The sequence below is a fragment of the Aythya ferina genome, assembly GCF_964211825.1.
Source record: "Aythya ferina genome assembly, chromosome: 1".
Lineage (NCBI taxonomy): Eukaryota > Metazoa > Chordata > Aves > Anseriformes > Anatidae > Aythya > Aythya ferina.
In genome coordinates this window covers 37,081,905-37,106,354 of record NC_140296.1, presented here as the reverse complement: position 1 = coordinate 37,106,354, position 24,450 = coordinate 37,081,905, and the positions used below count along the sequence as shown (strand labels likewise).

Sequence of the window (24,450 nt, the reverse complement as noted above, 5' to 3'; positions counted from 1 at the left end):
TCCATTTCCCAAGTAATAGGAAATAATAGGGCTTGACTATTCTGAAATGCATATGCAAGCTCACATGAAAAAAACAAACAAACAAACAGACAGACAGACAAACAAAAACTTACAAAGACTGAATCTTTACTATATCTTAGTATTTCACATTCTAGCTCTATTTGAGCAATACTGGGTCTTTGGGTTGCTTTGAACATCTACTTAAGCTATTGTTTTCACTCTTTTTTTTTTTTTTTCTTTTTTCCGTAATTAGTCAGTTTTGCTGCCCTATAAACAGCTATTATACAGAGGTAGAAAGGCTCCTTGAAGTAGCATCACTGCTAAAGAAATGCACATCACATTTCAGCTCAAGTCACTGTCTCAGAAGCAGCCAGATTGCTGCATGGATAATGACCAAGTATGAGGTACTCTCATTTTCAAATCGAATGAATGCAGGTTAGGGGTATATTTTAATTTCTTTTTTACTCTGGCTCAGCAAACTCATTAGGAATTTAGATGGGACTAACTTCTTAATTCCAGATGCTTAGAATGCACACGTGCATCTCAGTTAGACACTGCAGGCTATCATTATAGTCAGCTACCCATTACTGTCAAGGGATAGATATAGATACATTTAGGGAGTGATTAATTTCATCCTAAAGCAGCTGCCTAAAATAGGGTATGCTAATTGCTCCCCAGAAATATATATATATATATATATATCCCATTGATCATAAGGGGAGATTGGATCAATAGTTCAGTGTAGCAGAACAAAGTAAAGGGAGATAAAGAGACATTTGCACACCTGGTGTTTTAGGAACTTTGACTAACAGACTGCTGAATGAGTTAGGTAAGGCAGAAAATACGTAGTCAAAATCAGGGGCTCAGTAACTAGAAAACTCTTTAAATGTCCCCACAGGGAAGGAATGGGAATTTAGGTATTATTTTTGAATTATGTTTTAAATGATTACAGGCAACTTTGAATTTGATTTTGCCACCTTTCTTTCTTTCAAATAACCAAGAAATTGTTAAGTCTTTGTTTTTCATAAGCACGGGGAGACCCAATTTCACTTACTTATTAACAATAAATTATTTTTACTTTGTGTTAGCATTATTTATTTATTTATTTATTTATTTTCCTCTAAAGAAAAACACCCTTAGCAATTTGAAAGATTCTTTCTGGAGACATAAAATTTCTATCTCACTGGGTGTGTGGGGTAGCATTAAGAACTCAAAGAAAATTTAAGATATTATAATAGTATTCTAAATAGAAAATCTCCAAGGTAGTCCATGTAAATGCATTTACATTGTCTGAAGATTGTTCTTCACGCTGACTGTCGAAGGGTCAGTGGGTTTCCAGGCCTAAGACTGAGATCTCACATTAGGGGTTTCAAGATTTAAACAGAATACAAATTAGTTCCAGGGCATCATAAGAAGTGTAATCTCCTTAACAGAGAGGGAGCTGCCATTCCTGTAAGGCATTTGACATGGTCCCAAATGACATTCTGTTCTCCAAATTGGAGAGATGTGGGTTTGATAGGTGGACCATTCAGTGGATAAACTTGAAGGCTGCACCCAGAGAGTGGTGATAAATGGCTCTATGTCCATGTGGAGGCCAGTGACAAGTGGTGTACTCAGGGGTCTGTTTGAGGACTGGTAATGTTTAATATTTTTATCAATGACATAGGCAGTGGTATCAAGCATCATCAGCTTGGTGTCACCAGCAAATTTGACCGATGCAGTTGATAAAACAGAAGGAAGCAAAGCCATCCAAAGGGACCTGGACAAGATGGAGAAGTGGGCCCAAGTGAACAGACCTCTTGAGGTTCAAGAAGTCTAAGTGAAAGGTGTACCTGAGTCACAGCAATCCCAATCATGAGCGCAGACTGGGAGAAGAACTTATTGAGAGCAGCCTTGCAGAGAAGAAAGTGTGGGTTCTGGTGGACAAAAAGCTCGACATGAGCCAACAGTGCATCCTTGTAGCCCAGAGGGAAAACTGCATCCTGGGCTGCATCAAAAGCAGTGCAGCTAGCAGGTTGGAGAAGGTGTTTGTATCGTCGTTGTCGTCGTCGTCCCAGCTCTGTCCTTGTGAGGCCCCATCTGGAGTACTGCATCCAGGCTTGGGGCACCCAGCACAAGAAAGTTGTGGACCTGTTAAAGCAAGTTCAGAGGAGTGTCACAAAGCTGGTCAGAGGGCTGGAGCACTTCTCATATAAAGACGGAGAGAGTGGGGGATGTTCAGCCTAGAGAAGAAAAAGTTCCAGTGAGACCTCATTGCAGCCTTTCAATACTTCAGGACTTAAAGGCAGCTTATAAAAAAGATGGAGAGTGACTTTTTACTTGGGCAGACAGTGATAGGACAAGCGGGATGTTTTTTAAATTAAAGGACACCAAAAATTAGATTAGATATTAGTAGGAGATTCTTCATTCAGAACGTAGTGAGACAGTAGAACAGGTTGTCCAATGAGGTTGTGCATGCCTCATCCCTAAGTTCAAGACCTGGCTGAATGGGCAGTGGGTTGCCCTGGGCAAACTGATCTAGTGGGTGGCATACTTGTTCATGGCAGGGGGGTTGGAACTAGAGGATCTTTAAAGTCCCTTCCAGCCCAAGACATTCTATGATTCTATGATGATCTCCTGGCATTGGGCACCTCCCTGGGAATAAGGATGAACTAAGGCCAGGCCATAAGTAGGTCAGGCTTGGCAAGACCCTTGGTTGGCCAGGGCAGGGCCATGAGGAGCTGGAGACCAGCTCTGCTGGAAGCTAATTGGGGCAGGGGCTGACAATCTCAGGGGGCTGGCATGGGGTTCTACAGGTCAGTGCCAGTAAGACTTGTTTAAATCTTTCAAGTCCTTGGCACTGTGTCTTCAAACCTATGCTCTGATTTGCACTGTGTGTTTCATATCTGTGCACAAAGAAAACAGAAATGGAAAGTTAATATTGAGCTGCAGGGATATATTCATATTATGATGTAGCTGTTGGCTAAACTAATGAAGTTACTAAATCAGCAATGAGAATATTTCATAATCTGTGAGGAAGAGGTTATTATGGTTATGATGTTTTGAACAGCCTGTAAAAATCCAGCATTCCATAGTAAATTAACAAAGACATAATGAACAGAAAAATAGGATGGATATTAATCTGATATATTTTCGTAAAGACCATATGCAGTAGTGTCACAAAACCATTTTATAATCTGTAAAGCAAAAACTGTTCTTGCAGTCACAAAAACTGCTGATGCAATACTAACATAAGAGAAGTTGTGAATTGTAATGAAGGCCTATGATAATAACAAGGAAAAATAAAGCTGGATAGGAAGAGTCCAATAACTTGTAAATAAGGGACTACCATGCAACTTCAGATCTCATTTCAGAAAGTGAGAAAAATTCATTAGTAGAAAACAGAAACTATCATCAGAAATACATTGAAGCTGATTATCATTATAAACTAAACTACTGAGATCTGAATAAAAGTTGTAATATAGTCATTTAGAATACTTGTATTTTCTATAAATTAAAATAACTTTATATAAAGAATGATCATGGCTTACTTTTAAAAGTAAGTAGTGTCAGCTTTGCATACCTACCTCTGTCTTTAATATGTGAGTCTTCCTCAATATTCCAGCTTCACTGTGTTAGAAGACACTAGGTAGTGGGAAGAAGTTTTGTACAAATTCTGAAGTTTAAATCTGGAGTAAAATTCAGTATAGGACTCAGCCACCTAAATTGGAATTTAAACACACACACAAAAAAAAAAATAAATAAATAAATAAACAAATAAAATGAATGAATGAATAAATGAATAAATAAGTCCAAAAGCAAGATTCAAAATCTCAGATAATCTACTAATAGTGAAAACACAGAAATTCTATAGCCATCTTAAGATCTGCTTTCTTTCAAATTACTCAAATATTTACAAATTCTGCTTCTGTACATGGACAGAATCATCTTTCATTTGAGTGAGTTGAGTAACTGGGTGTCTTACTGCCAACTTCATTTAATCATGGATCATTCTCAGAGTACATCTGTCAGACTGGTGTTTTGACAGAAATGTAATGAAAAGTTGTTTCTTTTAAGTAATTAGGGCAATAGATAATTCTGCTCTGTTTCTAATCTAATAGGTTTTCAAATACAGCAAAGGTCTTGTACATTCACTAAAGATTATTTGTGTGTATTGTATATGTGCAAATTTTCAGTTGACTCCTCCTCCCTCTTCCCCCACTTTTAGGTGGCTAAGCAATTGTTGATCATGATAGGGTATCCAAAATGACTTATTCTGATAGTATGCATGCAAAAAGAAGAAAAAAGATATTAGCCATTTCTGTGATACAAGTCTTTATTAGTTCACCTACAACTAAATTAAGATTTGAGAACTATCCATTCACCATTAAAAGTGACTTTGATTATATAGGTTATGTAGATTTTACTGTTCAGTAGAACTTAATGGTCAGATGACAGAGATACCTTTTTCAGGCAAGAGTTTAAGGTTGCACAGACACCATGGAGACTTTTTCTTACTTTGGAACAGGATACAGAACGTTCCACCATTGCCCATTTATCAACTATGTAGTGCTACAGTTAAGAGTGACTTAAAGCAAAGTAAAAAGTCATATTTTGCTTGTTTATCATAGCAGAGGGGGAAGGCAGCTGAGCAGAACAGCCATAGGACTTTGGGGCAGCTCCAGCCCTGGGTATGGGCACCTCCACTGGGACAGGGATGGACCAAGATGGGGAAAGGATTTGGGTGTGGGCAGGCAGGCCAGGGCTATGGAGAGATGGAGAATGACTCCACTGCAGTCTTATTGGGGCAGGGACTGACAGCCTTCTGGGATGAAATGGGGTTCTGGGCCCAGCGCCAGGTAGAGGGAGCCCTGAGGGAGGTGCCCTCCAGGTCTCCCCTCCCAGCAGTGTGTCTTCATACCCTACAGAACTCAGAAGTGGACTGCTGTGGTCCCTTTGATTGCTGTGAGCTGGGATTTTTCAGGCCACACAGAGGCAGGGAATGGATAGCTAGCTCTAAAAAAGACACAACATGGAAGACTTAGTATGGGGGTATGGTAACCCCCAACCTCCTCTTTTTGGCAGGGGGATGATAGGAGGAAGGGTGCCAAGCACCGTGATGGGCTCCAGAGACCAGACAAGGATAGAAGTGAAGATCACTTAATAGCCTAGGGCTAAAAGGGCGGTTGTACTTTCAGGAGACAAGGGAAGGGTGGGGAATATAAAATAATAAAAGCAAGTTCAATGTATTTATACTGTGTTGAGGGTGTGGCTATTAACTGTTCAATGTGTCAGTCTATCATATGAACAATCACAGAAAACTTTGTATCTTCTGTTGAAACATCAGCATGACCTTAGCAAGTACATTAATTGGTGTGGCCTCTGTTCCTTTGAAAGAAAATAAAATAATTAGCAATTGATTCATATTCAGGCTACATTAGCCAAACAAACAAGCAAACAAAACCCAAACCCAACCATAAAAAAAAAAAAAAAAAAAGAGAAAAAATAAAAACAATACTATGAGTCCAAAACTGTGAGTGAGATAGATAATCATTTTCCAAAGCCTTTTGTTGCCTCTCACAAAATTCTTGATGATGTGTATCTGTAGAGTATTCCATTATACACAGTGTAACTTCGTAAGAACTGCAAGCATGATATATAATCATGCTACAATACTTGAACATGAATGAATTTGTTTCAGAAGAGAGGATAAAAAAAGTCCATAATTAATCTGGATTCATCTATTTTTTCTTTTTAAAGATTTTATTTTCCAAGCAACTACAGAACATAGTGTTCTGTGTATTTACCTCAGACAGAAATCAACCTGTTTTTCTCTTTACTTCCAGTACTCTTTATTTTTATGTTTTCTAAGATCTTCTTTGTTCCATCAGAATGAAGAGTTTCTAATACTCTTCACCACTGGGTGCTGTAAGAATAAATTATTCCTAGTTGGGAAGCATCATGATGAAAGCTATAAACAGGTAAATAAGCTGAACCCTATACAGTTTTATATTTACCAGAATAGAATAGTTTCCCCTGGAGATTAATTATATATATATGTATATATTCATATATATATATATATATATATAAAAGTGAAATGAAGTCAGCATTATTTCTTAAAGAGGAATTCAGTAAACAGAGTGTAGTCCATAATTTCTGATATTATATATACTAAAGTAGTCATTTTAGCATTGTTCCCAGACACTAGTAATGATGTCTGTTGATCATCATGCATATATTAATATTGGTTTTCATTTTATTCCTACAATTTCACAAGATATGTTATAAGTTCTTAGATTTGTTGGACTATTTTTCCCATGTTATTTATAACTAATCAAGGAAAATAAGGCAAAACAGATTTATTTTTAAAATATTTGTTTATTTATGTATTTATTTATTAATGTATGTTTGGAACCTGACTGAAGCTATATTACAATTGCAGTGATATGGGTTCAGGAGAAGGGAAAAGTTCTTTCCTATATGGACAGACTCTGCTTTCCTTTCTTCTGAGCAGATGCACAGGAAAATAAGGAAATGGGAAGTCTAGTAATACAAGGCAATTCTCATGTATTACAGTTGGTGAGGTTGTAGAAGCAAACAACTGAGTTAACTGAATTTGTAACAGACTAGTTTCTGTGCAAGTGAAGGAATAATTTAATTTTTATTTTTTTTTTTTACATTACAGCCTGACCTTCCTCTTGTAAAGTCATACAGGCCTTAATAGATATTTCCATAACACTTAGAACAGTGATTACATCATGCATAACAGCTATTGAGTTTTAGACAGTTAGCTGTTAGTATCGTAGTAATGGTTCCACAGAGCTAAGCAAAGGTTCACTTGCTTTGTTTCTGTGACTTCAAGATCAATGAGAAGTAAATGCCTGCTTCTGGTAATACCTATAATTAAAAAGATAAATTTATACATTAATGTAAAGATACTTCACACACAATCCAGACAACATAATTCTGTATTGTTTGTGGCAGAAAAGATGACAGGAGTTCTCAACATTCCTAAACTAAAAAGTTAAAGTTAGAAAATTGATGGTGTCCCAGGGTTTTATTCGGAAATCTTGGTCCACTTTCCTTATTACTTGAGGTGTTTCCACTCTGTCAATCTACTCTTCAAGATGAATGAACTAATCAGCTGGCTATCAGGTATAGTTGTGGGAATCTTCCACTCCCTCCTTCAAAATTACTACTTTTTGCATTAAATTAAATATACATTGTTCCCAAGAAAGATGGAGTAAGAGAGATCATGACATTCTAAACAAATGATCAAGGCTGTTACCTGTCATGGAGCAAAACTGGCTCCCAAGTGTTGTTCTAGTGAATACGTAATTCATAGTACTCAATCTTTCACTAATATGTAAAATTAAAAAGAGGGAGACCCCTTTTAAATAAAGGCTGTACAGATCAAAACTCTTCTTTCTCTGTCCCAGAGAATATTTAATTATTATTAAATGCAACATCTCTCCCAAAATGGATGAGGAACTTAATCTATAGCCTACAGCTTATCAGAGGTAGGAGATGCATATTTTAATTCTCTCAGGTAAAAAGGAAATTGAAATTGGGTTTCATCTCCCGAGTGCTAAGAAGTTAGAAAGATGTTACTCTTCCATTTGGGATTACTAAAGTTGTCTGCCTAATTTTAAAAGAAGGTTGAGGAGGGTTAAGTACAACAAATAGGTAAATGGGTCAGTTCCTACCTAAATTATAGCTCAGATATTGCTCAGTATTTTGAGACATGACTCGGTAAGGGAAACACCATACTCCTTACCTAGCCTATGCTTCTGATTCTTTAATTGTTAGAGCTGGATTGTTGTCTTCCTAGATAGCTGGGCATCCTCACAAGTTCAGAAGTCCTTATGCCACTGGATGAAATAATAGCATTTCATCTTTATTTCGCTAGCCTTTCATATTATTCTTATAACCAGTTTGCTAGTTAGTAGGCATTCCAAGTTTCAACTTTGATCCAATATTTGAGAATCATTGGGTTTGTTCAAAAGAGATCCGATTGCTAATATGTTAATATTACAGGGCAAGTGATTTTGTATTGGTTCTGTGATTAGACACTACATAATCCAATATTGAGAAAAGGCCAGAAGAGTTAATCACATACAGCGAGCAGAGTATTTAGCAACTTTTCTTTCAGCATGGAGCCCAATAAGGAAGTACAAATCCTGGCTACAGGAGTTTCAAAGTTGTGTATGGAAAGAGCTAGTGAAGTAGGAGACTTTATTTAACATTGTTGTTGTTTAACCCAGCCGGCAGCTAAACACGACACAGCTGTTCGCTCACCCTCTCCCCTCCCTCTCTTGGATTGAGGAGAGAGACAGGAAAGTAAAGCCCGTGAGTTGAGATAAAGACAGTTATTAAGACAGGAAAATAATAATAACAATAATAGTAATAACAATAATAATAATAACAACAACGATTATAATAGTACTACTACTAATAATGTGTACAAACAAGTGATGCACAATGCAATTGCTCACCACCCGCTGACCGATGCCCAGCCTAACCCCGAGCAGTCTGGCCCCGCTCCCCCGGTTAGCCACCCCTATATATTGTTTAGTACGACGTCAGATGCTATGGAATACCCCTTGGGCCACCTGTCCCGGGTCTGTCCTCTCCCAGCTCTTGCTGCACCCCTAGCCTGCCCATTGGCAGTACATAGCAAGAAGATGAGATGTCCTTGGCTTGGTGTAAGCACTGCTCTGCAACAATTAAAACATCGGCATGTTATCAGCACTCCTCTCATCCTAAGCCAAAACATAGCATTCTACCAGCTACTAGGAAGAAAATTAACTCTGTCCTAACTGAAACCAGGACAAATTTGTATGTGATATTTTCAGGTTTTGTTTGTTCACATGGTTAAACACAGGCCTCAAAGAACACATTAAGCATGTGACTGAATGGATATCATCAGACATGGCTGAGGTGGTAACTGGTAAATTATTCATAATTGTGGCTTTCAATTTAATGAGATGGGTGATAGAAAACAATGCTTCCTTTTCTTTTTGAAACACTTTTTTGAATCTCTATTCAATGAGATTAGATGATCTGCTTTTTTACTTTATTATTAGACTGAAATATCTAGAATATAGACTTTCAGTCTAAGATAATATACTTATCCTATTTTAAAATAAATGGACAAGGTAAATAACTCTAGGGAGACTTATTTTTGTTGTCAAGAGAAGGAATTCAAAACAAAAAAAACCTGCTTTGGTATACATACCCAACTTTTGAACATCTAAATTCTATATTTAGGATCTAAATAATAGCAAAAACATGCAATAGCTTTATTCAGACAAGTGTAGTTGTGCAAGTATAGGTGGGAATTTCTTCATACTTCTACCTCTTAAGCATATACTGCCCCTTGAAACTATGTTATGTTATGTACTGTTAAGTTTTCTGGTATGTGGTAAAATCAGTGTAAAATTTATGAATTGCAAATGTTCTTATTTTAAATACCATCATTCCTGTATGTTTAACAGTTCATGTAAAGGAAGTTATTAAAGGATAATATATTAGAAGTGTAGCAGAAACAGTATAAATATTTACATCAATGTTACCACAAATGAGGTTTTACAGACTCCTCCAACTCCCAAAAGTCAGATCTGTAAAAGAGTAAGAGAGTTTGTATAGACAAAAGCATTAATATTTGAGAGCAAACAGATAAGAACCTAGGAGAAAAGATTAACTGCTAAATTGGCTATACAGAAAAGAACTCAAGTGCAGTTGTTCATGTGATTAGAGCTTAATAAAGTTAATAGCAACAGAAATAGTATAAAATGGTGTTGATCTTTAGAATAAGTCTGCAGTTAGTCATTTTACCCTAAATGAAATGTAGGTATTGTAGGAAATTAAATATTAACCAGATTAATGTTGTTTGAACTTTTATATTTGCACATTTACAAGTCTGTCCACTTTGAGGGTGAGAGCATCAGTGTTGCAACACAATTTTAGGGAAGAATTCATAAATTAGGCTAGAAATTTATAGACTGAAAAAATTACTCCTTATACTTTATCCAAAAGTAACTCCCAGGTGATAAAATAAATTTATTTTAAAAGAAAATTCAAGATAGAAATATGCCTGTATGCCTGACTATATAGATACATGTATTTTGTAGTATGCATCTGTTTTATAATCTATGGACAACCTGAGTCAGTGAAAGGATTCGTGAATTATGTTTGTCAATGAAATGAAAGTAACAGCAGCAAAAATACTTCCCAGCCCTAGACCTCATTTAGATGCATTAAATGTATATAAATTAAATGAAATGTATATGCATTGAAGTATTTTTGAGTGTGGGTGTGCCGGGTGTCTCTGCTCCACCAGGACGCACATCAGTTACATCAAGCAGCTGATTTTTATGCTCCTAGGTTGATACATATTCATTACTACTTCTAAAAAAAAAACAGGGTTATTATAATTAGTTTCTGGAATCCTACTGGAACATGTGTATCAGTCTCCGGTGGTCCCTCTGGGGGTCTCTGGGAGTCTCTCATGCTGAAGACTCATAGTCTTCCTCCCTCTTGTCCTTATCCTTTGTCCAAGTTGGCTGGGTGTCAGAGACTTGTGCAGCATCCCCTGCAAGCTTTGTCTTTTAGTTGTTCTTCAGCTCTCCCCATCTCCTTAATCTCCTGGCCAGATATCAGAGACTTGCATAGTGTCCCATGCAATAGTCATAACAGTTAGCAGTTATTCTGAAACCCCCCAGATATCAGAAACTTCAAGGAAAAACCTACAAATAAATTTCCCTTCAAGCTCTCTATTGACACAAATTGCTAAAACATTCCTTTGCAAGATACGAGAATTATATACATTAACCACTCTGTTTTTCTTAGACTTGTGGTTATACAAGGGTATGTAAGACAGAAGGTCACATTCATCATACCATGTAGCCCTAGCATTGTTCCATACTGACAAGAATCAGATGAACATATCTTACAGTTGGAAGGGACTTTAAGAAACATCTAGTGTCCATGGCACCCCTCTGCCATGGCATTCCTCTGCCATGGACAGGGACACCTTCCACTAGATCACATTGCTCAAATCCCTATTCAACCTTGAACACTTTCTGGGTAACCTTTTCCAGATGCTCTGGAAAACTGAGGCACTGGAACTGTTGCTGAAAGTTACAGTGCAATTTTGTGGTTCATCTGTGTAATAGATCTGTCAATGTAATCACATACAATACATAATGCAGTTTTTGCCTCACTAAAATGTTTATACTAAATTGGTCCAAATTAATTTAAAGTGATTTCAATATAGTCTTATAGTCTTAAAAATCTTCAGGACTAAATATAGCATTTACTTCTCAGACTCAAATACCTAAAATATAGAATAAATTCTTTGTTTGAATAATGGCTTCTGAGTAGTATAAGATTTTAACAATAAGAACAAATTTTGTTATCTCCCTTTAAAAGTGTAAAACAGATTTGGTGCCCAGGCTGTGGGAAGTCATACCTGTGAGACAGGTATGACTCAAGTATTACGTTACAATATAGCTACAGTTGATCAGCTTGCAGTTGGAGCTCATAAAATTTATGGAAAACACAATGCCCTTTTCCTCCAAACCATGAAATTCATAACCTCACAGATCATAAAGGGTAAACAGAAGTCATCAAAACTTCAAAGGTCCTTCTTAAACATGAAGGAAAAATGAAGCAAAACAGCTAAATTTAATAAAATGATAAAGGTACAATAATAACTAGTATCAATCATGATTCTCTAAACTACATGGTAGCTATGGTGGGACTGTTCAATTTGGAGAAGAAAAGGCACAGAGGGGCCTAATCAAATACCAGATAGGAGGGAGTAAAGAAGATCAACACAGACTCTTCTCAGTAGTGCCCACTGAACAAGACAGAACAAGAGGCAGCAGACAGAGAGTAAAACATAATATTCCATCTGAGTACAAGAAACCATGTTTTTACTGTGTGGGTAGTCAGACACTAGAACAGGTTTTTGAACAAGAACCTGGGCAACCTGCTCTAGATGTTCCTGTCTGAGTAGAAGGATTGTTCTAGATTGTCCCAAAACCCTCTTTCCAACCTAGAAGAATCTGTGATTCTATGGTTGCATGTCACATTGATAAAAAATATAAAACAACAACAAAACTGTACTGCACAGTACAGGTCTTTGATAGAGAATACTTGAATGCAAAAGTTAAGACCATGCTCTGAAAGATTACACTATAGTCTGTTCAGAAAGGTGTTGTGGCAATATTAAACATTCAATTTTTTTTATTATTATTATTATTTTTTTTTCTGACAGTATTAGATGATTGTAACATGCACATAAGGAATTTGGATTGAATAATATAGCTAGTTAGACTGCACATTATGTTCTTAGAGGTGTCAAGTTAATTAAGTTTTATTTATTTATTTTTATTTTTTTTAACTAGCTTAATTAGATTTAGTGCCCTGTGTTCGGGGAAAATTAAAGGACACAAGTTTCATATCCAACAGTCTGGAAAAAAAAAAATAAATAAATCTTCTTTTAAGAGGTAATCTTGAATCTATCCTTGTCATTTTAGCTTCTACTGGGAAGAATTTTGACAGTTTGTTCTGTAATCCCTAACTTCTGTCACAATACAAGGCATTAAGCATGCAATAATTTTGGGGTGGCATTTCCCTTCTATCTTAATTCTTTCTGCAATATCTTTTGCTCAAATCATATCATTCAAATGCTATCCACACCTGTTTGGGAAGAAAGGAAGAGTCACAGATAACAGATTGACTGTAAATTGTATTATTATTTACTATGTGAAAATAATTATGGGCAATATATTTCCAATGAAGACTTCCTTGTGTAACCCACAGTTTAACTACAGAGGAGGAAAAAAATAATTATATCAATTTACTAAAGTATTTGAGATGAATTTCAATACATAGAGAAGCAAATCTCTGGCTTCACATCTTTCCAAGGATCCATTCACTTACAAAACAAAGCTTCTTTATGTCACACAGCTCTTTATTAAATAATGCATCCTGGCCTTTTTTTAAACTTTTATTCAACAGTTAAGTAGTTCATGTTATTGACTTTCAACATAACATACTTTAATGGTAATTTTTAAAGCTTATTCAAGATGTCATGGAGAAGTTTTATTTCTCGGTGTTAGTATTTATGAGTTTCTTTGAGAAATAATAATTTTAACCACTGCAGGTAACACATGCTCTTTAGAGTACCGAAAATCAAATTAGATTGTTATTTTTCTGAATATTACTACAATTCAGAAGATTAATTTATCCTGAGGCCTTATCCACAACCAATAAAATCCAAAAGGAAATTACTTTTTGTTTGTCAACATCATATATCTTATAGTTCAGATATCACAGATACCTTTCTAGCTATTTTTCTTAGAACAGCTTTTAAATTCAATTGCACTAAACAATATTTCTGCATATTTCTATTGAATGTTTTAAAAGCCAGTGAAAAAATCTACGAGATATATTCACTTTATATTTAAAAAGGGAAATGTGAATTTTTGAAAAAAAAAAAAAAAAAAAAAAAAGAAAGAAAGAAGAAAAAATACATCCAGATTTAAACATTCTATATACAGGTAACACAGGTTACAATGGATCACATTGAAAACTCAGTGATTTAAAAGGGTAAATTTACTAGTCTGGGAGAAAGAAAAGAACTAAGACCCATGCCAGGATTTGGGCAATTTAGAAATATAAAATGGACTCTTGGTCATGTTATTTATTAACTTTAATTGTTATCATCATAATTATGTTGTAGTGGGTTTATGTGGCAAGGTTTTGGTAGCAGGGGGCCATAGGGGTGGCTACTGTGAGAAGGATCTAGAAACTGCCCCACGTTTGGTAAGGGCCCCAGTGTTGCGAGGACATTTGTTGTTGACGGAAGGAAGACAAGCGCACTCAATATGAGTGATCAGCAAGCTCCATTTTATTGCCCGAATAGCCTAACTTTTATAGTGAACTTAACAGGGGCGGACAGTGTCTCACACGAGATCATTGGTCAAAAGCACTCAGACAAACAGTTACAAGAAAACAACCCCACCTGCAAGAAAAGAACCCCTTGTGATTAGCAGTCACGTAAACCTTGTCCTTGAAGCCAGCTGCTGGTAACAGTATTTTCTGAGTTCCTTAATTGGGTGATGTGGGAGTCATAGCCGTGGGAGCTTCTCACAGTTACTCTGGCAGCTTGGATTGCTCAGCTACAGCAGGCCCTGAGATTTTCTAAGGCCTAGCCCTGGTTGCTTAAAGCAAGCTCAAATTGAACAATTGTTCCACGGGCACATGTCCATGTCCTGTATGCCAATTCCCAACAATTCCCCAGAGCTGGGCCAATAAGCGATGTTGTTTTGTGCCTCTGTGAGAGCATATTTAAGTCAGGGAAAAAAAAAAAAAAAAAAAAAAAAAAAAACAGTGCGACACTCAGCAGCTGGGAGAGTGGGAGGAGTGAGGAACAGCCTTGCAGGCACCAGGGTTGGTGAAGAAGGAGGGGGAGAGGTGCTCCAGGCGCCAGAGCAGAAGTCCCCTGCAGACTATGGAGACTAAATACATGGTGGCTATCCCCCTGCAGCCCATGGAGTACCACAGTGGAGCAGGATTCCATGCTGTAGCCCATGGAGGACACCATGGTGGAGTCATAGATATTTTCTCGATAATTATTGTGAAGATACCAGAAAGGTTAAATAAGCACTGAGACTCAAATGCATATCTATTGTAATTATATAAATATCAAAGCATTTTTCCAGCTTTATCAAAGGCACCATTTTAACTAAATGACTTTCAAATATGAAACTGAATATTGTGGAAGCTGATACTATAATATCAACGTGAATTCTCCCATGCAATTCAGGTTATACACTGTCTTATTCTATTAACTTCAAAAAGACAGTAGAAGTAGAAGGTACCTTATGATGATATTTGATATAAAAGCAGAAAATCAATTACATATTTAAGGAAAAAAAAATATCCACTTTTATTGTTGGCATTTTTATAAAGGTTTGACTATAAAAAATATATAAAATAAAGATAATATATTTTCCCTTAATGAGAGTGGAAAGCCTATCTTTCCTCTTTCCTGTCTGGAAACTCTGTACAGGTTTTACATAATTAAGAAGTAAGGTTCATAAAAAATTTAAAGTGTGTAACTTATCCTGAAAAAAAGTAAGTTGTTTCCAATATAAGGATGTCTTTCCATTGTTAGTTTAACCTGATGTTGTAATTTCTGAACTGAATTTCAGCTAAGGAATTCATTAGTCTCCTGTAGCAAAGTACAAGACATTTTCATGTACCATTCAGCCTGGGCTCTCCCACTTTCAGACCTGGGCTTCTTCTCCAAATCACCAACAATTTTTTATGAAGATTTTGGGAAAGCTTGATGAGTGGCTGAAAATCTCTGCTATGGATTTATCTCTCTACATGCAGGATGATTTCTCGGCATATGAAATTGAGATTTGAGGCCAACAACTTGGTCCCAACAACTTCATATGCAGTAGATGGAGTCTAGAAATTTCTCTTTCAGAATCAGTGAATCAAGACATGCTCAGCACTAGAAGGAGGATCAATATTCTCCATCCACATCTATGCATCAGGTTTTTATATTCCAGTATAAAAGAAAGTTTTCCTATATAACAATTAATTCAAAGTTGGTAGATAAACTTTTTGATTTATCTTCATATAGCAGTTGATTCTGAGTCCTCTTCGTCTTCCTATCTCAAAGAGAGCTAGTCAGTACTAAAGGTACTGGATATGTACAAATATTTAAATTGTCTTTCAGAGAACTGCCATTACAGTCATCCAAACCACAGGAAAAAATGGGGAGCTTACACTATGGCTTTCTCTTCTATACTTCCTATGAGCTGCAAAATGAAGATCAACTAAGTGCCAAATATTACATTTTTAACTCCTATTCCTTGTACGCTAACTGTGCTTTCACAGTGCTATGCAAATAGTAGAAATAACTAGGACTGTGGAAAGTCACTCCAAAATACACTATATTTCAAAACAGGTCACTGGTCCAAAAAAGAGCTTCTTAAAATATGATCTCCTCAAAATATGATCTCCTCTTCAGTGATTAGGAAAAGCCTGGAACAACACATCTTAAAAGAAATGCTGATGTGTAGAAGACACATTAGCAGTGAGACATGGAGTAGAGGAGAAAACGTTAGCTTTTTTAACCAGAGGACCAGGGAATTTTGATCAGAGGATTCTGACCAACAGTGTAAATGGAGTGATTCATTCCTCCCTTTGGGCAATTGTGCATTGTATTTGTCTTGCTAATAAGATTTCCACCTAACAAAGGAGTAGAGCAGAGGAGAGGAGGAAAGGAGAGAAGGGGAAGAGAAAGGAGAGGAGGGGAGAGGAGAAAGGAGGGGAGTGGAGGGGAAAGGCAGTACATGTAGTGCAGCAGCCTTAGGTTGAAAAAAAGAGGGCATCAGACCTGCAGACATACTTCCAATACCAGATAGCAAAACTACAGCAAGGAAAAAGTGCAATATAGTTATGATAACAAGCTTAGGTGTCCTATGCAATATTTAGTACAAATCACTGTACTTAGATGTGGCACTCTAACTCATTCATGTAAGGGTGACTGCATTGGAAGCTACACACTGACTATGCAGGACTGCATTTGCAGAGTGAACAGAGATGATTAAATTTACAGTAGGAGCTGATGCTTTCATAATGGCACATTAGCTAAAGCAGCTACAGACTGCTTTAGTCCAAGAAACATTTGTTTTATGATCAAGGCAATGTAGGAAAGCAATAATACTGCAGCAATGTCATTGTTCGGAGTTTAGGGAAGAATTAAGTGTGGATCTAGAAGAAGAATTCAGTGAGACTCTCCTGTGGCTTTGTATGATTTGCAGAGTACAGTACTGACTTTTCAGTGCTCGGTACTAACCACAACAAAATAAAGTACAGATAATCAAAATCCTGAAATGCATGAGTTATGTCAGGACCCTGAGTGCACAAATAAGCCTTAATGGCTCTTACCAGTCTCACTTAAAGCTTTTCCCCACACCCAATGGCTCCATTTCAGTTCAGCCTGTGGTCATCAGCCCCCTTCTGAGCTATGTTGAAGGAGTCCACAGATACGCCTCTGCCTGGCCATGGAGCCAGACCTCGGTCCATGGCCTGACTTCCAGCTTTGGCCTTGGCTGTGCCTCATCATTGTGGACATGTTTAGTGATCACTGGATCTGATTGTAATCCTGACCTACAGGTTTCCTTCTTTTTTAATGCATGATATAAAAATATTGGTAAAAAGGCCTTCTGAGAGTATTATTGATAACTACCAAAAACAGGTTGCCAAGAATTTTCATTCAACTTCCCCTGTTTTCCTGCATTTTACAATAATTTTTCAAAAAACTGATTTTTTGAGCTAAAATGCTCATGTCTAAAAATCTTGAATTTCAAAATAAAACAAAAAGAAACAAACAAAACAGATTGAGTGTAATAAGAGTGTAATAAATGCAGAACAACATAGAAAAAAAAATCACTTTTTGCATTGTAAAAACATTCAAAATCTCTTTCCTTGTGATTTCAACTCTTCCCACCTTCACTTCTTCTTCCCCAGAAGGAAATTAGATTTCTATAGAATTGAATTTCTGGTGTACTGTTAGAAAGAAGCTATTTAAGACCTCACAAAACAATCTGTGCAATAACTATTTTGATTACAAACCTTGTTTTCTTCATTACCTCACAGAATTTTGTTAGAAGATCACAACATTATACTTTGTTCCTTAAATACTAAATATTACCCAGAAAAAAAAAAAAAAAAAAAAAAAAAAGCAATTATAACTAGAAAGATTTTTTTTCCAGAACATTTATGTATTTATCATGTGCTATCCCAACAAATTATATATATCTGTCAGCAGAATGTGGCCAAGAGTAGAAATGTAATTTCTTTCACACACACCAACATATTTACTACTCATGTCAGATACTAGTATCACTCCGATTCTGAGCAGTGGAGCTGACATCTCATTCTGCTCAAGAAGCATTTAAATGTATGGTCAGTGGAATTGCCTTTTGTAATCTTCCAGGTAGTAAAATTTAAATCACTTTCTACTGGGTTAAATCACCTTCTACTAAGTCTCTGCACTAAAAAAGCTAAGATTTCTGCCCAGTGACACATCTATCCAAAAAGTAATTACAATTTTAATTTATCAGAAATATCACCCCAAACTGGGAGAAGTTCTAGGGTTTAATTATGTTCCTGTTCTTTTACTGTGAGAATATTTTATTCATTAATTTATGAGTCAGTGGTAGCTCCACTGCAATGAATATATCTATTCAATTCTGTACAATGATACTGAAGATCCTATACACAATATGCAACCTCTTAAAAAAATAAATAAATAAATAAATAATAAATAAATAAAATCTTCCTAGATTGAAAATTCTGAACTTTAAGGTGATGTTAATTAAGGGAAAAAAAAAAAAAAAAAAAAAAAAAAAAAAAGTCAGTTGTGGGGTATTATTCATTATGATATATAAATATGAAAATGTGTGATGTATAGGTCATGTTTCTTAAAAGTGTATTTCAAATTTGTTTGCATGGGTAGCATGAAAATGTTTAACAGTTTAGAAGTAAAACTACTGCATCCAATCTGAAGGCTTTTGAGTGTATAATAGTTTTGTCATCATTCAACCAGTCATGGTAATTGCTCATAACGTATTCATGTGGCATAAATTTTCTGCCAACTGAAGACAACAAAATAAGCATCACCTGTTGATGTAGCACCTGCGCCAATATGAATACAATTGTTAGCTAAGATACTCTGGTAGGAGAATGAGAAATTCCTCGTAAAAATTTAATCACTGGACACTGCTTATTTACCCGTTAGATAACCACTCTCTGTCTGAGTCAACCACGTAAAGTAGTATACAGGCTAGGATGTAAGACTGCAAAACTTAAGACTGAACAAGACTCCTATCACTCTGCAGAAAAAAAATCCACATAGCCATTTGGCACTGGGAAAACTTTAGTGATAACGCTAAACTGAAAAAAAATATGAGACTCCAGGAGAGGGCTCTATTCAGTCTCTATCTAGGTTTGGTAGATGTATGGTTTCTTTGTCATCCTATTGGTCTTCTTACTATTCCTACCATGAAAACCTACCAAAAAATGGAGTGAATCAACCCTTAAAGATGTGCATCTTTTAACTATTACTGGTTTAGACCCCTAACTAATAGAGAAATTAATGTAGATTAAGAACAAACAAACAAACAAAAACTCTTCCTGCACCTGAACATTCAGTGAGTGATGACAAATGCTAGCAAAAGGCTATAGGCCAATGAATATTACACTCACATCAGAAGGTGGAGACATTGTCCAACTGCAGATGTGCAGTGTTAGTACAGATGTGCAGTAAACTCGATATTCTCTATGGACTAACTAGGTGTTTTGTCTTGGAAGGTTCTTTCTAGTAATATCCCTAGTCAAAAATTCAGGCACTCTGTAAAAACTCAGCTCCTAGAGTTTCAAAGTTCAGCTAGCTCAGCTCGGGGATACAGTCATCAAGGGGTTTTTCACTTTCCTATGCTACAATGCATTTTTTAATCATTATGAAAAAATACGATAAAAAATACAAATCTAAACTTCTCTGTTAGATATAATTCACAACTTGGACAAAGTATGCTGGAAATAATTTGACAGGATCTGCTTAATGCTGAAATCACTAGTTAATTTTCCCCTCAGAACAGTATTTTTCTCTAGAGAAGAATTCTATTTAGATCAAGAAGACATGAAGTTTCCTTCTTTGAGGAACTTATTTTACTGCCTAACTACGTCTTTTCTCAGGAATAATTTCTTTAATCTGAATTCACTCCTTCTGCAGAGTCCTGTTCTTGACCAAAATGGCTTGTTATCTCTTGTATATTTCAAGTAAATGACACACCTGAGATAAAGTTCTCTTCTTTTCAATACTGGCCTCCCAGCACAAGTACAAAGTTCCATTTTTTTTCTGATGAGGTAAAGGGTTTTCAAGAGACACAAATTTATATATATATATAAAAACTCATATATAATTTTATATTTATATATAAAATTAATTTATATAAAATATAACATATATAACATATAAACACATTTTATATAAAGTTATATTTATATAAATATATACATTTATGTTTTCTGAATATATATTCAGAAATATATATTCAACCCATGCATGATTTTGAAAGATTAAGAAGTGACTTATTGATTGAGATGCTGTCTTCGAATATCAGAGTTTGAAGATGTCAAACCTACTGAGGTGCCTAAAGGGTGCCTGGTAGTGTAGGTCTCACAAGATTCAGCATTGCTTGTTCCAGAGTCAGTAGTGCACCATTTGTTACAAGTTTGCCTACAAAGAAAGAATACCCCAGGTTTAGAGAAGGTAGAAAAACTCAGAAGGAACAATTACACAAACAAAGGGCCCTAAAGACTAACTATCTTTCTCCACCTCACTGCACTGGAAGCAAACTACTGACAAGACAGTAAGAAATGAGTTGTTTCCTGCATCAGGAGTTTTTGTATCTCGTGAATGTGATTTCTGTCAACACAAACATGTAAGTACAAAAGATTAGAGACATTTGTAACAGTTTAAAACAAAAAAAAAAATGGAGAGAAAAAAAAAATAGATCTTTTCACAGGACCTCACACAAAGAAAACTATTTTTATATGTGGCCGTGTCACCACACAGTTAAACTGTTCCTTACTATCTAGATCCTAGGAAACAGTTCATTATAGCTTGTAATTACAGTTTAAACATCTTGATGATGTCAAAGAAAACCACTTCTTTCACAGCTTTTTTTTTTATACACCCATAAAGTCAGATAGATGAATTTATGTATCTGTTCAGGATTTTTAAATGTAATTTTTCATTACATGAAGTAATTTAGATTACATTGTGTATACGCATATACCTATGTATGTGCATGTTTGCATACATACACACACACATGTATATATACACATATAACAAGCTAATATGAAAACTAGAATTAAGTTACCAAACAATGAGTCAAGAATTTGAATGAGGTTATAAAAACTACATGTCTTGTTCAAACAGAATGAATGAGATCTTACAAAATGAATTGTTTAAACTGATAACAGGAAGCTTATCCACTGAAACCCATTCATCAATATCTTGCTGCAGTTTGAAACACTAGTGTTCCTACACAGTTATCACTCCACACCCAAATGTTTTTTGTTTGTTTGTTTGTTTGTTTGTTTGTTTTTTCACTAGCTTCATTTTCACATTCTACCTACTGACTTGCTAACATAGTACAGCTCATAATTTGTTAAAAAGCTAGAGCAGTGAGAAACTAAAAACAAACTAAAAACACCTTCCAAGCTCCATCCACCTTCTTCTACACCCTCCCCTCAAGCAGCACAGGGAAATGAGGCCTGTAGTCATTCCATAATGCTTTGTCTCTGCTCCTTCACAGTCACTCTCTGCCACTGCTTCAATGTGGGGTCCCTCCCACGGGATGCTGTCCTTCACAAACTGATCCCACAGGCAGGATCTATTCAAGAACTGTTCCATAACATACCACAGTGTCCATCCATCAGGAGCAAACTGCTCCAACACAGGACCCCCATGAACCCCCATGAACCCCCATGAACAATTCCTTTCCTTAAAAAGTGCAACAGATAATTTAGAAAAGGTAATAGCAAAAATAAAATAAACTCTTTAATGTTTGTTCAAGACTGTTAAAAAAGAAGGATGTCTGGATCTTAAAATTTGGGAAGTAAATGGAAAAAGACAGGAAAAAGCTGAAAGATTAAGGAGGTGATTTAGGTGATTTCCTTCTTACTGTTCAGGAACAGAAATGTCCTTAAAGAGAAACTCATTGAAATTAATCTCTGAAAGGTGATTCTGTAATATTTTACTTTCACTGTTCTGACTCACAGTGAGTATATTCAGTTTTATCTTCTTGTTTTGGTAACTTGAGAAGAGATTTTGAAAGCACAAAATGCTGCAAGGCATCCTAATTTAAATGACTTACATGACTTTGAAAATCTCTTGGAACAAATTCTTACTTCCTTCTGAAGTATCTTGATGTTGGGTATGCTCTACTCTGGCTCACACCTCAGCATCAGAATCTCCAGTTAATTTTACCAATAATAAATAAGTTATTTTTTCCATACCATCTTTTACCTGTCTTGAACTACTATTTTTCTGTTCAGAGAGGACAGACTCCGAGATATTATTTTATTTATTCATGTTATTTTTACTTGAAATAAAAGGACTTGAAATCAGAGGCTTTATTCAGCTTATAGGTGACACTTTGAAATGGATTCCTTCCTCTTCCCCCTCCTTCTTTTTTTTTTTTTTTTTTTTTTTTTTTTTTGTTTGTTTTGTTTTGTTTGTTTGTTTGTTTTGGTTTGTTTGTTTGTTTGTTTTCTGTAAACTGAAATTCTTTCCTGAACATTCTGAAATTGTGACCCTTATTACAAATTAAAAACAAAACAGCAACCAAAAAAAGCAAACAATCAACCACCAACAATAACAAAAACAATCACTCTGTTACAGCTTTCCATTCATTTAGATATACTATTTATGTATTTAACACACAATTCAGGCTAAATATTTCTGCAAAAATTAAATAATTCTTGTCAATATTCCCTATAACAGCTGGTTTCTCTGTAGACTCCTGTTAAACCTTGGACCAAGGTTCTTCTCTACCCTCCTTCCCTCCATAGAAATAGATAAAATACAGCAAAATATTTAAAAATGATAACACTTCCAATGTTTCTCAGATTTGTAAGTTTATTTTCTCCATTTTTATGCACTGTCTTAAGGCATAAATATACTACTTCACTAAAGTTCGTATATGAACAGAGTACATATATTATTAATAAATATGTGAAACAAAAGCTGATTTTTTTTTTCAGGTCTTGTTGTTGCTGCAGTATTTAACTGTCAAATTCTGAATAACAGCATTTTAGAAATGTTGCAAACATACAACGAATGCTTTAATACCTCACTAGATAGCTTTATATCCCAATAAAAGAAGCATTTACGTTTTGGTGTTTGCATTTTTTATGCTACTTAAGTGCCTAGAGATTGAATATAGGATAAATCCATATTTACCACTATGTGGTTGAGAGAGAAGTAATTTCTTTGCGAAGTTGTTGTACCTTTGAATATCATGTTTTAATAGGTGCCCTTAGTGTAATCTTGATATAGACGATTATTCCCTGTACAAACTAATTCAGCTGGGATGTTCCTCAGCACACTGTTAATTATGTTAAACTATGTCAACCTGTTATGTCAACCAGTTCTACAAATTTCCACACGGAATGATTGTCTGCTAAATAGTCACCTGCAAATATTGAACTCTTGCAATGTACTCTATGTCAAGCAAAGTGGAAAAATTATGTATTCCTTTAATAACAGCCTCTTATAATGACCTCTTGCAAAGATGTGAAGGGTTATAAAAATTTTCCAAAATTATAGCACATAGCATAAAGCTTTATGGATACAACACATTCCATTTTTCAGTTAGTATACTAAAACACATTTAGTACACAATTGCCATTGAGAATAAATTATTTAAACACTTAATACATCCATATTTTCATTATAATGTAAGCCAAATCCCATCTTTCTGTTTCTGAGAAATTAACCAAACTGGTCTAATGCCCAGGTCAAATAAATTACCATCAACCTATCAAGTGGTCAATTCAGCTTACAGCAGCTGAGGATCTGCACTGGGATATTCTGTCTTCCTCAGAAGAATAAATTCTGCCAATGGAGTTTACATAGCCATTGAATTTAAGTGTTAGTTGTTGTATTCTTTTTGTAATTGTTTATTCCTTTCTTTTCCAAACACTGAATCTTAAAATTTATTACTGTCATATAGATAACTTCTTACAGAAAGATTAGGGAAAGTATAACGTGAAATTATGTTATTGTTTACCTGTTCAATGAAACAAATGTTTAAAATAATTTTATGAGACATTTTGCTAACATGTAAGAATTAATTCATTATACGAATTAATCTGGATTCTACATTCTTAGTATCCAGAACACAATTTCTTAATGCCCTTATTAAGAGGAAAATAATTAATATGCTTATACACAAACTACTTGAAAGAAAACTATTGAAACCACAAAGGATAACAATATTCTTTTGTAGTATAAAAAAATGCAATTCAGTAAGTGCAACTTGTTAGCAACTAATTTAACCTGAACAGTGCTTAAACTATGTTCAAAGCAATATGTGGTTTATGAACACATTCAGCCATGCAGAACAGGAAATGTCAAAGGAAAAGGCTAATGGTTTCATAGGAAACCTTAGCAGGAAACACTATATAATAAGCTCCATGTGGCTTGACAGCTCTAATCTGTTGCATGTAACCTTGAAACTTGCAAGGACAGACTGGAATATCAGAATGTTTTACTTGAGTAGTCATAAAATAAACTGTTCAGATTTTTGGATGCATTTGCTTAAAACAAACATATCAAATCAAGTCTCAAAAAAGTGA

General features: G+C 35.5%; 1 long non-coding RNA gene across 2 annotated transcripts in view; it reads right to left on the bottom strand.

Annotated features, from left to right (window-relative positions):
• Positions 1-1,097: 1,097 nt before the first annotated feature.
• LOC311443030 overlaps positions 1,098-24,450 on the bottom strand; it is a 430,044-nt gene continuing 406,691 nt past the window's right edge. The window contains exons 1-3 of one of the 2 annotated variants that reach the window (XR_014697032.1): positions 8,478-8,521; positions 3,567-3,700; positions 1,098-2,130 (exon numbers count right to left, since the gene is read on the bottom strand). This is a non-coding gene — a long non-coding RNA (uncharacterized lncRNA). Of the gene's footprint in view, positions 2,131-3,566; positions 3,701-8,477; positions 8,522-24,450 lie in introns of those variants that run through there. The other variant, XR_014697031.1, reaches the window with a different exon arrangement.